The following is a 14,919-nucleotide window of genomic DNA, read 5'->3' on the forward strand; positions in this document are numbered from 1 at the left end:
TCGAAGTACTACCTCTCGTCAGCGCAGCTTGACTGTATCTAAGATTCGAACCTCAGACCATATGTATTATGGCTGAGTGCGTTAACCGTTTTGACTATATAGTCAGAATAATAAGCTCCAATAATAAAGCTATCATGATTCACAGATTCATAAGATAAGAGTAGAAAAAAAGATATAAGAAAGCATATCTATTATTAAATGGTGATAATCCTGAATTCCAAACTAAATCCTTAACTAGTCTTGTAAACCAAAAATTGACAAAGTAGTTTGGTATAGACCATTTCTCACACAGTACAAATAGGCAAACACACAGACGAAGTCACTTTTATATATATATATATATATATATATATATATATATATATATATTAGTGTTGGCACGATTAATCGGAATCGGGAATCGGAAAAATCAACAAATTTGGAGGGATTGGAATCGTTATCGGAATCAAAAAATCGATGCCTATTTTCCGATGCCAAAATGATTCTTTTAATTGTCTTTTTTTATTTGATTTTGTTTAAAGCAAAATCTTCCATTGCTGGTAATATTAATGAAATAATAAATATTTATTGATTTTAAAATACCAGTAAAATAAAAATAGATATCCCCCACAAGTGTAATTTTATGTCTGAGAAAATACCTGCATATTTAACATGTTTTTATTTTTATTTTTACAGAAATCTGGGAACATAACAACTCTATAGTTAAATATTTGATATTAAATAAAGAATTGGAATCAGAATTGGTAATTGTATCGGAATCGGGAAAAATATTGAAATTGTCCCCTCGCTAATATATATATATATATATATATATATATATATATATATATATATATATATATATATAGACTATAGCTTATAGCTTATTTATTGAGGAATCCATTTTTTTTTTAAACAGCACCATCTAAAGAATGATTTCAATTTGTTTGCTCTAGACAAACTAAACATTGATAAAAAAAAATGAGGAATGTTTTTTTCATTTCTAATCAACAATTCAAATTATTTGGATTATTCAAACTACTCTTCTAACCGTGAATGTTATTTTCACAACGTTTCGGATGATGTAACCTTCTTTAGGTGTATCTTGTGAAACTTGAGGATCTGCACGGTTATTTAATCCATGGGATTAGCATATTCTTGTTCCGTCAGTTATGGCCAGTAGAAGTCCTAAGTAGTTCGGAATTATATCCTGAGTATCGGCCACGCTAAGGATTGAACCTTGCCTTGAAGAAGGTCAGAGGTCACGTTGGTCGCAACGTTGTGAAAATAACATTAAAGATGAGAACAGTAATACAAAAAATTCAAATAGTACAAATTATTGATCATCATTTCAAAAATTCAAAAACATAATCAACCATTGTTGGATCAACACATTATTTACTCTCAGCAATTGTATATGATTAGTTGAATACAGATTGCTATTTTACCCACTATGACTATGTGTGTGTGTGTGGGGGGGGGTCTTCTCCTTCATTTATGAGTGTATTAATACTCGCGAGAGCAAAGCAGACGGTAATGATATCCATTAAACGACTCCTGTTGCAGAAATCAAATCCATGTTATATTACTTTCATTTAGGATGCATGTTTCGTTTTTTTGCAGCAACACCACAATTCCTTTGGCCTTTGGTCTTTTGGCAAGGAGTAAAGTGTGGTATCTGTTCCGATGCTGCATTTAATCTATTCTATCCTTGTTCAGTGAATAGAGTAAATCCTTCTACACTTGGGCAATTTTTACTTTTGTTCCAGTTCAGATTACTTCTTTTTGGGGAGCAAGATTTCCCCCACATTAAAAATCGACCTTGTGTCCTCGTGGGGAGGCAAGTAAATAAGAACAACCTGATTTCTTTATTATCATTTATCTACGCCTGATCACACGATTGGATTTGTTCTTAATTTAGACAGTGTTGTCCCAGAAATGAGTTTCAATGCATGTACATAAATTCATGCAGCAGTTTTGCAATTTAATAACTCATATTGTATAAAAAAAAAAAAAAGAAATAAAATAAAATAATTTAGAAAATAAAACTCATCAAAGTTCATTTTGTAAAGTTTTTTCATCTTTCTTTTTATGTGGATTTCGGATAAAAGTGAGCCGAGTGCAGTTCAATTTTTTGATCGGGTACATGAGGAAAAGTGCAGTGGAATTACTGGTAGGTTGAGAGATTATAATCAGTTTGCATGCAAGAAATGTAAAACAATGGATGACAAGACTCTTGAGATTGAACAACGGGAGGAGCAGGTGCTAGTGTGATTGCAAGAATTAGGAAGGTGGATGGAAAAGTCACTTTAAGGGACATCTGCTATAACTAACCAGCAGATCATTACTGTTGACCAAGGAAAGAGTCTATTCAGCATGTGTACAACGTGTGACGATGTATAGAAATGAAACCTAGCTTGTAAGGGTTGAGGATGTGTTTCATGGAGAAAAATGATATGGGATGACACGATGGATGTGTAATGTGATTCTGAAAGACAGACCTAGATCTGATTACCTTAAAGGGAGACGTGTGCAGAACATGAAACTTTGTTGGTTTGTTTATATTGAAAGAATGGATGAGGGTTCTTTGTTTAGAAGATGTAGAACAGTTGAGGTAGTAGGTTAGGTAGGGTGGCAGTGGGAGGCCAAAGAAAACATGGAAAGAAATGATAAGGTTTTATTTTATTTATCCGTCTTTCCTTCAAGTTCATTTTTATCACTTCCTCCTATGTTTTCTTTTGCCAACTAACTCTACTACCTCAACTGTTCTACATCTACTGTCCCAGGAACTCTCATCCATTCTATTCAATGTTTGTCAAAATTACCTGTTTAAAGTCTGTTTTACATTAGACATCCATTGTATCATTCTCATATCATTTCTCTCCATGCAACACATGTCCTCAAGAGATGGTGTCCTGATAAAAGCATTGTTCCCTATTATCATATTGAATATGTGTCAGAAACGGCCTCCAGCCTATAAAGATCTTACCTCAAATAAGGAAATGACCAGAGAAAATCGTTTGCACTTCAGGCTGTGTAAGTCATAAATAAATGAGGTGATTTTGGAATAATTGAGGTGTTCTATTTGTGACACAATGATGAATAGACCTTTTGGGGGAGCCACAGTTCCCGACATTTATGGCGCCTTATACTTGACTTCTCAGCTTAATCAAAAGATATTTATTGATTAAACATATTTCTCATTCTGTAGAAATTCCACAGGTCCTGTTAGTTTCAAAATATTTGAGAACTGCAAGAGATATGTACATACCCTGCGTAGTTTTTTCATTGTTTCTTTATCGTCTTCGGTGTGTCCATATTCACTTGGGTGATATATTGTTGGGTATGCTGAATCAGAAAGAGATCTCATTTGAATAGACTGCAATATCAAAAAGTAGGCTTTAAGTTGAACACTTTGATTTAAGTGATATTTCTATTTTTCTTTTTTTTAGATATTGATACGGTCAATTGAACTCCTATGCATGTTGACTTGGTGGGATATTATGGAGTCCCGCCCCCACAAAGTGTTAGGCAATGAGTTTAGTAGAAAGACAATGGTTCACCAAGACACACAAAAGTGGTTGAAAATAGGATTGTTAATCAAAGTGTGGCATTGACTAGGACAAAGGACCGAACATAGAAGTCAATATGTTTAGAGTTAGTTCATAAACGGTTTTAGGAGTGGGAATGAGTTTTAGGGACAGTCTTGTGTTTATGGCAGTTAACGACAATTTACAGTTGATGACTGTTGACAGCAGGCTGATCGATATGAGTTTAATGTCAACCGATAACAAAGAGGTCTCAACAGAAAACTAAGATATAGATGTTGGCATTTAGAGGTTCAATGGTATTACACAGACACTGGAAATGTATTGGAGTCTTTTGTTTCTCTTGTGTTTGTTTATTTTTTTTATATTTGTGAAACGAGTGCTTGCCTTTGGCAATCGTGAAAGTGTGAGAGACGACAACATGGCCAAGTCGAAAAGAGATGAAGATGAATGGAAGACCATGGCACACACAGTGTTGGGGTCGCGGTTCTTGAGCAGGAGAGCATATGACTTCAGAAAGACAGTATTAGTTAAATGTGTGGAAATGGATGAAAATATATCACATGGAAATTTCTCCTTTCAATCGGTTGGAGCTGATAATGAGGATTTATTGAATGTGATACTATAGTCGACTCCAAATGTTAGAAAGTAGGAGATAAAAAGAAAAAAGATATATAACAAAAGAAAAAAAAGTAGGTTATTGAGTAACAAAAGAAATATGAAATAGAGCTTATTAGTAAATAATAGACAGGAAGGTAGACAAAGAAACTTGACACGAGATTGTTGATAAGGTAGTGACTAACGGAGGGATTGAACAATGGACCTGTAGATATATTTAGATTTGGTTTACGGGCACCTTGGGGGGTAGCTATGAGTTAACGACAATAGAAATGATTGACAAATGACAAAGTTGGATTTAAACACTCCCAACCAAATAGTCGTTAACAATACATTTGACAAGAGTAGAGTTGGATGCTTGAACAGTTAGGATGCAGTTAAAAATGGATTGTAGCTCAGAGCAGTTAGACAAATGAACTGACCAACCAACTGACAACACAGCCTCAACAGGAGTTATAGATGTGGACCTTAGCAAGTAGAAAGTCAATGATGTTGCGCACACCCAGAGTCCAGCTGATATATCTGTGAAGTGTCAGAGTCTGTTTTTCTTTTTGTTCCTGTTTTATTTTATTTTTTTACTTGTAAACTTATGCACTCCACTTGACGGCCACCAGTGTGAGAAACTATGGCGATATGGCCATAGGAAGATAAAATGATGGAGAACAAAGTTGTGGCACACAACATTTGGGCTTGTTGAGTCGTCAAGTGGTGTCACAGGAAAAAAATTAAGGAAGTTCATCTTCGGGATTGGATTGAAACGCTGTTGTGTCAATGATGTCATAAAGATAATTGGATCAACTGTCGTTAGATTTAGAAGAAAAGGGAAAAAAGTGATTTGGGTTAGTGATCCAATTAGTATAATGGTACAATGAGGTCAGTGGGTGGGATGATATGTGGAGATGCAGTTATGAGTTAGGCCCTCTCCCTCTGAAACGATCACACATTTTATTAATAATCCTTGATGCCTGTTGCCTGGTATGCAGATAAGATTGGGTGGTCGTAAGCTGCTTCAATTAAAAATTTATTTATCTCTTATTTATTTATAATTTTGATTTAAAAGTCAAAATAGAATCTGGTGAATTGAAGGGATGCAATAAATCTATCATAATTTACTCAACTAATCTTAATTATTATTCTACCATACATTTTTTTTGTTGTTGCATTATTGTACATTTAGTTATTTTTCATCTTTCTTCCCTAATGTAGCACCTCCTGATTTTAGTAGGGAGAGTTGGGTTCAATTTTTGATTCTGCAGTCAAATCTTTACATATGTATTGGTTCTGCTTTGGTCAATCAATACTCTGTTATTTATAAGATTAGCCGGATTGTTGGTTGTGGTTTGTTTGAATCCGTACAATTATGCATGCCTCCACAATCAGATGCAAACAAAAAAAGCCTCTTGTCCGTTTAATAACAAGTAACGAGAATAATTAGAACAATGTTTATTCTCCAGTGACAATGCTGACAGCAAATATAGGTCAAAAGTTAGTGGTGGTGTGTGTGCAAAATGGCCGAGATATAATGTGTCCACTCTCTTGCCCGATGTGTCCATTCTCTTGCCCTGGTCACTTCTTCTCTTTCCTCTAATTGGGACAGATGACGTTAGAACATTCTGCCATGCCTTTTTTTAATTTATTATTTGAAATGTTGGTCAGTCTCAGCTGATGCAAAATCCTCTGGAATTCTGTATCCCCCATTTTGAATTTCTTTGACATCATTGCTGGTGCACCTCATTCTAGGATCATTGCTCTAACCGACTTTCCTAGTTCCAGCTTCTATTGACATCATTTTTCCAAGCACAGATAGCTGATTGTCCTTTCCAGAATTACCTCTGCCATTTACAACTCCCTCCTCCTCTGTAACATCAACATCATCTGATGGTATATGTTATCGGTTTAATAATCACTCAAAAATCAGCAATGGACAAAGAATAACCTTTAATACATTCATTTAACAATTTACAAATTAAATGGTAATGTTGAAGCTGCTGGATGGGTGACGATTTAAAGTCGGATAGAGAGGCATCTTTGTCTACCTCTAAAACCGTCACGGCAAACATACTCTTTTTAAGGGCAATCACTCTCCCTTCTTCAGTCCAAGGGAAATAACTATTAACTTTTTAGGTGTACCTAACACTATACGTCCATAACATGGAATGGCTGACCCATTCAAATAAGACAGACGACAAGGGGTGGTTTTGTCATGATTTTGCCATTGCTTATGACCTCACTCAGATTGTTCGCGAACCCACCCATGTGCCCGATACTACTGGTCAATATGCAAGCCTCCTAGACCTTTTTCTCTCAACTTCCCCTGAGCTATGTTCATGTTCTGTTCATTCTTCTCTAGGATCCTCCGACTACTCCGTCGTATCAGTTAAGATAAAAATGAAATATAAGTCCCCAGACGTACCCCTCCACCGTACTGTATACCGATACTCTATGGCTGACTGGGACAGCTTCCGTACATTCATATCTGATTTACCTCTGCATTCCATGTTTAAAAAGGATGTGTCCTCTATAGTATCAGATCTGACCGAATGGTTAATTGTAGGCATAGACCAATTCATACCATCCAAAAAAATTCCAACAAAAACCTAACAGCCAGCCATGGTTCTCCCCAGAATGTGCTGCTGCTATCGCGCACAGAAATCACTTTTTCCATAACTACCAACATAATAGATGCACTGAGACTAAAGCTGCTTTCAGGAACCCCAGCAACCACTGTAAAAGAGTAATAAAAAATGCAAGAGAGCTATATGCTCAGTCTGTTAAATCCAAGGTAGCTGATCAGCGGCTTGGTTCCCACCAGTTTTGGCAAATAACAAATAGGATCCTGAACAGAAGTGTGCGTCCTATCCCAACCATTATCAATGGACCAGAGGTCATCTCGTTAGCATCAGACAAGCCCAAACTATTTGCCAAGAACTTTGCAGCTAATTCTACCTTATGCGACGAAGGCCATCAATTCCCCATACTTCCTCCTATAACACAGAACACGCTAGGTAACATACAAATATCTGTGCATGAGGTCACCAAGCTAATCAAGAACCTTGATTTCAGTAAAGCAACTGGCCCTGATGGCATCCCAATTATAGTGTTAAAAAAGCTTCAACCAGAACTTGCTCCCATACTTAGAAAACTGTTTAAGCGTTGCCTTAAGGAGAAGCGCTTTCCAATACCCTGGAAAACATCAGTATGCCCTGTATTTAAGAATTCAGGTGAAAAGTCATCTCCCTCTCAGTACAGACCAATAAACCTCCTGTGTGTTATGAATAAGTTGCTGGAATCCATATTAAATAGAGAAATAGTAAACCACCTCAGCAGAAACAATCTTCTTAGTGACACACAATATGGTTTCCGTTCTGCAAGATCTACCGCAGATGTGCTAATGGTTATATCTCACAGGATTAGTGAATCTCTTGACAAAGGTTTCCTTTCTAGGGCAATTGCTCTTGACATATCAAAGGCCTTCGACAAGGTATGGCATAAAGGCCTACTTCACAAGATTTCCAGCTATGGTATAACTGGAAATGTTTTCTCAATCATTAAATCATTTCTCTCCGATAGGCTCATAAGACTAGTGGTTGATGGACAACAATCAGAGGCCTGCAGTATTAATGCTGGAGTCCCTCAAGAGTCAATCCTGGGCCCAACTCTCTTCCTGATCTACATCAATGATCTCCCTAAACACATACTTAAATCATTCGTTGACATCTATGCTGATGACACGACCATCTACGGCAACACATCAAAGGCTGTAAATGACAAAGTTCTCTCTGATCCTCTCTCCTCTGATCTCGAGCGCGTGGTTCAGTGGGGGAAGTCGTGGCTGGTTACCTTTAATGCATCTAAAACCAAACTCCTATCCTTACATCATCAATGCTCTGATCCCCATCTGGCATCAATTGAAATGGATGGCTCTCGTCTGGGAGAAGCCCCGTGTTTTGACAAACTTCTGGGTTCGTCCTTTACTCCTGATCTGAAATGGAACACGTACATCAAGTCTGTTGCCAAGGTCGCTGGAAAGATGGTGGGATCCTTCTACCACTCCAGAAGATATCTCACTACTGATGCAATTCTCTATCTATATAAAAGCTAAGTACGTCCAAGGATGGAATACTGCTGCCATATCTGGGCAGGAGCTGCTAAAAACAGCCTATCCTGCCTTGACAGAGTACAAAATAGACTTCGTGGCTTAGTGGGGGATGCCATTTTCTCTACCCTGCAACCTCTCTCCCACAGAAGAGACGTTGTGAGCCTATCCTTGTTTTATCGTTATTTCCATGGCAGGTGCTCGTCTGAGATCCAATCTCTGGTCCCCCCCCCCTTGCAAATCTTTCACGAAAAACCCCCGTCTAGCTGAATCAACTGTGAAAAATTTCCCCCACTCTTTATCTGTGCCTAAATCAAAACGTGGATTCCCTGAACAAAGCTTCTTTCTTAGAACTGCACGCCTGTGGAACTCTGTTCCGTCTGCCTGCTTCCCACCTGACTACAACTTGGATGTCTTCAAGTCCAACGTTAACAAATTCCTAATGAATCGCCCCCTTAAGTAAACACTTTATCAAATCTTCACACTAACGTACTGTACTTGCAATAACCCTTATCCCTGAGTGGCTTCCAGGCCTTGATAAGTGGTGATCACCGTGTAAAAAAAAAAAAAAAAAAAAAAATACATACCAACAGATCAGTGAAGGTGTGACAAAACGTTAGCTTTCTTCTATTGTTTTTTTGGTACTTGTGCAGAATTTGAACCAGATGTAACTAACAGGCTGCTTGGAACATGATGTCAGCTGCCAGCTTTCGCTGAGCATTGCTGATTATCAAAGTTTAACAACGCTACTCAAAGAAAAATACTGAAGAAAATATTTAAAATATAATATAAATCACACAAAAAAATAAAATAAAATAACGAGAATAAAAAAGAAACAATGACCTACCATAACAGTTTGTTTTATTCTTGTAAAAAATAAAAATAAAAATTTTAAGTGAAAAAAAATAAACAAGTTGTATTTCAAATAAAATAACCAACTTAAAAATTTGTTTTTTATTTACAAAAGTTTTTAAAGTTTTTGTTTTTCATTTATTATTTTTTTTTACATTTTTTTCTTTATTTTTGTAATTAATGTAAAAGAAACCAAAATGCAAATTCCATGAACAAAGCTTCTTTCTTAAAACTGTATGTTCTGTTTTCCAACTGACTGCAATATTGTTTTTCTTCAAGCCCAACATTAACAAGTTCTTGATGAATTTTCCCTTTAAGTAATCCAATTTACCAAATTCCCACTAATAATGATTATGATATTTCCCATCAACTACCATACACTCATTAATCCCTATCCTCAAGTGGCCTCTGGGCCTTGATAAGTGGTAACTCATTTGTAAAAAAACTTATTTCTTGTTATTTTATTTTTTCATGAAAAAATTTTTTCCTGTAGGGTGGGGCTAGACAACTGTTTTTTTTTTTTAAATTTGTATTAAATTAAGCCAGCCAGAATATTCCTTTAGGATTAGGTAGACCTAAAACTACTTAAAGAAAACATTATCACCAACTATAAAATATCAGATCTAGTTAAGGACATAAATTTAGACAGCAAAAATATTACTGACACACTCAACATTAGCAACAGAGTCGGAAAACTTTCAAAAAAGAAGCTTACATTCTGCTTAAGGACCATAAACCCAATTTTGAAACAAAACCTCAAACTAGACTTATAAACCCCACTAAGTCTAAAATAGGAAGAATAAGCAAAAGAATACTAGAAAGAATCAATTTATGAATTAAAAAAAATATGAATTAAACCAATGGATTAACACCAATGACAACATTAAATGGTTCGATAATATCCATAATAATAAGAAGGCTGCCTTTATTCCTGCAATCGCATCAGATGACGTCAAAGTGTGGTGAGAAGACACAGCGGATGTGGAAGAAACTTCAACAAGATAGCTTTCCGATATATGGTTTAAGATGGAGACAAACAGATCATTGCCAAATTTCTGTCGCCACATAAACTCAAAAAGATAATCGTTGAGAAGCTCCCAGTTTGTCCTACATTTCGTCCATTGCTGGCATTTTGTCCTGTTACACCTCCATCCTTAACGGATCGTCTTTTGGCACCTCTCGCCACAAGACACGCAATTTTTCTTTGCAGCAATTAATCATTTTGTTTGGCAATATGAAACAACATCTGGTGTCTGCAACTGTTGATCCAGGGTGAAGATATTTATCTTGCATAAAGTTGTTAAGAATGGCCGTTTGAGCATGTGTTGTTTCTTAATTTATTGATTTTTTTTTCCCCAATATTTTCCCCAAGAATCATCTGCTCCTTTGCCACGCATTGATTAACTGATCAGTATCTTACGTCAGATTACAATCAAACTTGAGCGCATGACATCATGTCGCTAGCAAAACTGAGCAGACGGTTAGTTACTTCTGGTTCAAATTCTGCACAAGTACTGTTTTTTTTTTTTATAACAAAATCAAAACAAAAATACTTTCAATAAAAAAGAAAAAGAAATCTAACAAAAAAGGTGTTTGAAGAAAAGATTTATTTTTGTAAGAAGAAAAAATTGGCGTCATTAAATAGTGAAATAGATAAAATGTAAAAATGAATAAAAGGTTTTTGATATTTTTGAAAAAATAAATAATGGTTGATAAAAAAAAAAACAATTGAATTGTTGAAAAATATGAACCATTGTTTTTAGTCAATTTTTAACAAATTCAGTTTCTGTTTTAAAAAAAGGCACATTTTTTTTTGTTTTTTACATTGGAATGAGCACAAATACAGAGGGTGGCTAGAATATAAAAATCTTTGGTTCTTGTTCAGAATTCCCACTATATAAAAAAACAAAAATAAAGAAAAATCTTTACATACCCATGACAAAATGAAAAAATTATGAAAATTGATAAAGTAGTTTTATTTTTAAATAAGAAAATCAAATTTTATATGCTTGAAGATGATGTCACATAGTTGAAACTTCATTTTGAATAATTATTTAAAAGAATCATTCCATGTTATATTTGCTTCTTAAACTTAAAAATTCCAATATTTTTTAAGAAGTCTTTTAAGCAGAAACTGTGCTAAGATTAGTGAATTATATACAATCATTCTATAATATACCTTTATAAATATTATTTGGAACTTAAGTATCTTTAAAATTCTTTGAAAAAAGAAATTGAGAATATTGCTAAATTTGTGTTCAATATCTGTTTCACCTTCATGCAAATTGGAAATATCATAATTTTAAGGATGATGTATCATTTATGACCTCCTCCAAAGAAAACATTAAAATATATGTAAACTATGGCAAAAACATCCCCAGAAACCTGCTTATTACAAATCTATTATTGGTTTTGTTAAGAGATTAAGCATTGAAAACTGATACAACACATACATTTTTTATTCTCTCTCTGACCCCTTTTCTGCTTTAAATTTTGGTGGCTTTTCAATGTCATCATGTCTGGGTCATTTTGACATTGGCCTTTCTATTCTAATATTAACTCGATCTCCATTCAATTTTTGTCTTCTTCTTCTTTACCTATTCTCCCAATATTAGCCCAGACTTGACAGTCGATTAAAATTCTTTTTTCTACGCACATCTTTTCCTTGCCCCTATTTGTGAATTATTCCACGGATTTCTGCCTTTGGAACTACTTTGGACCATCTTCCAATTACGCGAATCCCTTGGATTTTACTTGTGGAAATGGAAACTTAACTAACTTTTTTGGATTTTACCGTTATTGGATATTTTACCCTTCATCAGACTATCCATTCACGTGAAATCATCTTTTTCTTTACTGCATTCCCTATCCTTCACTATTTGTTACCAAGTAAGATCTATGACTTACTTGTGGTTTCATCAAATACTTTTGCAAGCAAAATCCGATCCTGGATTTTGCTAAATCCTACCCCCTGATGAGAAGGAAAGTATTTCTTCGAAACTCTGTGGATTAAGGATTATCCACTTATTTTGTGCTTCTTTTTTTTAAAATTAAATATGTTTTTAACTCTTTTTCAAAGTGTTTTTTAACATGTTTTATTAACTACTTGTTCTTATATATATATATATATATGCATAATATAATATATATATATACATATATATAATATATATGCATAATATAATATATATATATAATATATATAATATATATGCATAATATACATATAATATATATAATATATATATAATATAAATAATATATATATAATATAAATATATATATAATATATATATAATATAAATAATATATATATAATATAAATATATATATAATATAAATAATATATATAATATACATATAATATAAATATATATATAATATAAATAATATAAATAATATAAATAATATATATAATATACATATAATATAAATATATATATAATATAAATAATATAAATAATATATGATATATATATGATATATATATAATATATATATATATATTATATAATATATATATTATATAATATATATATAATATATATATATATATAATATATATATATAATATATATATATATAATATATATATATAATATATATATATATTATATAATATATATATAATATATATATATATTATATAATATATATATAATATATATATATATTATATAATATATATATAATATATATATATATTATATAATATATATATAATATATATAATATATATATATAATATATATATATATATAATATATATATATATATAATATATATATAATATATATATATATATATATATATTTTTTTTTTTATATTTTTTTTACATAGGGGTCACCACTTCTCAAGGCTTGAAGGCCACTCAGGGATAAGGGTTATTGTGTGTACAGTAATCAATGAGATAGTATTGTAGTAATCATTAGTATTGGGGGTTTTGATAGACTGTCTTACTTAAGGGGGCGGTTTTGTCAGGAGTTTGTTTATGTTGGACTTGAAGATGTCCAAGTTGTAGTCAGGTGGGAAACAGGCAAGCGGCAGAGAGTTCCACTGGCATGCAGTTCTAAGAAAGAAGCTTTGCTCATGGAATCTATGTTTGGATTTAGGCACAGATAAAGAGTGGGGAAAATTATTGACAGTAGTTTCAGCCAGACGGGTGTTTCTTGTGAAAGATTGGCGAGGGGGGGGGACGAGGGATTGGAGCTCAGACGAGCACCTGCCATGGAAATAACGATAAAACAAAGACAGGCTCACAACGTCTCTTCTGTGGGAGAGAGCTTGCAGGGAAGAGAAAAGGGCATCCCCCACTAAGCCACAAAGTCTATTTTGTACTCTGTCAAGGCAGGATAGGCTGTTTTTAGCAGCTCCTGCCCAGATGTGCCAGCAGTACTCCATCCTTGGACGTACTTGGCTTTTATAAAGATAGAGAATTGCATTAATAGTGAGATATCTTCTGGAGTGGTAGAAGAATCCCACCATTTTCCCAGCGTCCCTGGCAACAGATTTGATGTACGTGTTCCATTTCAGATCAGGAGTAAAGGTCAAACCCAGAAGCTTGTCAAAACATGAAGCCTCCCCAAGACGAGAACCATTCATTTCAGTTGATGCTAGATGGGAATCAGAGCGTTGATGATGTATAGATAGAAGCTTGGTTTTAGATGCATTAAAAGTGACCATCCATCTCTTCCCCTATTATACCACGCGCTCATGATCAGAGGAGAGAGAATTAGAGAAACCTTTGTCATTTACAGCCTTTGATGTGTTGCCATAGATGGTCGTGTCATCAGCATAGATGTCAACGAATGATTTAAGTATGTGTTTTGGGAGATCATTGATGTAGATTAGGAAGAGAGTTGGGCCCAGGATGGATCTCTGAGGGACTCCAGCATTAATACTGTGGGGCTCCGATTTCTGCCCATCAACCACTACTCTTATGAACCTATCAGAGAGAAATGATTTAATGATTGAGAAAACATTTCCAGTAATACCGTAGCTGGAAATCTTGTGAAGTAAGCCCTTATGCCATACCTTATCAAAGGCCTTCGATATGTCAAGAGCAATTGCCCTGGAAAGGAAACCTTTGTCAAGAGATTCACTAATCCTATGTGATATAGCCGTTAGCACATCTGCTGTAGATCTTGTAGAGCGGAAACCATATTGCATGTCACTAAGAAGGTTGTTTCTGTTGAGGTGATTGACTACTTCTTTATTTAATATGGATTCCAACAAGTTCTGGTTGGACCTTTTTCAGCACTATAACTGGAATGCCATCAGGCCCAGTTGTTTTACTGGAATCAAGGATACTATAGAGGACACATCCTTTTTAAATATGGAATGCAGAGGTAGGTCAGATATGAATGTACGGAATCTATCCCAGTCAGTCATAGATTATCGGTATACAGTACGGTGGAGAGGTACGTCTGAAGATTTATTACATTTCATTTTTATCTTAACTGCTACAACAGAGTGGTCAGAGGATCCAAGAGGAGATAGAACGGAACATGAACACAGCTCAGGGGAAGGTGTGAGGAAAAGGTCTAGAAGGCTTGCATATTGACCGGGTGTATCGGGCACATGGGTGGATTCGTGAACAATCTGAATGAGGTCATAGGCAATGGCAAAATCGTGACAAAACCTCCCCTGGTCATCGGTTTTATTTGAGTGGGTCAGCCATTCCACATTATGGACATTGAAGTCACCGAAAATGTGAATGTTAGCCGAAGGATGAGCAGACAGGATGCGGTCAATTTGCTCTTAAATATAGTAACACCTCTGTTGTGGGGACGATAGCACATATAAGTTAAATTAGGGTCTTATCTG

Source organism: Euprymna scolopes, chromosome 2, assembly GCF_053919585.1.
Source record: "Euprymna scolopes isolate OS-2025 chromosome 2, ASM5391958v1, whole genome shotgun sequence".
NCBI classification, from domain to species: domain Eukaryota; kingdom Metazoa; phylum Mollusca; class Cephalopoda; order Sepiida; family Sepiolidae; genus Euprymna; species Euprymna scolopes.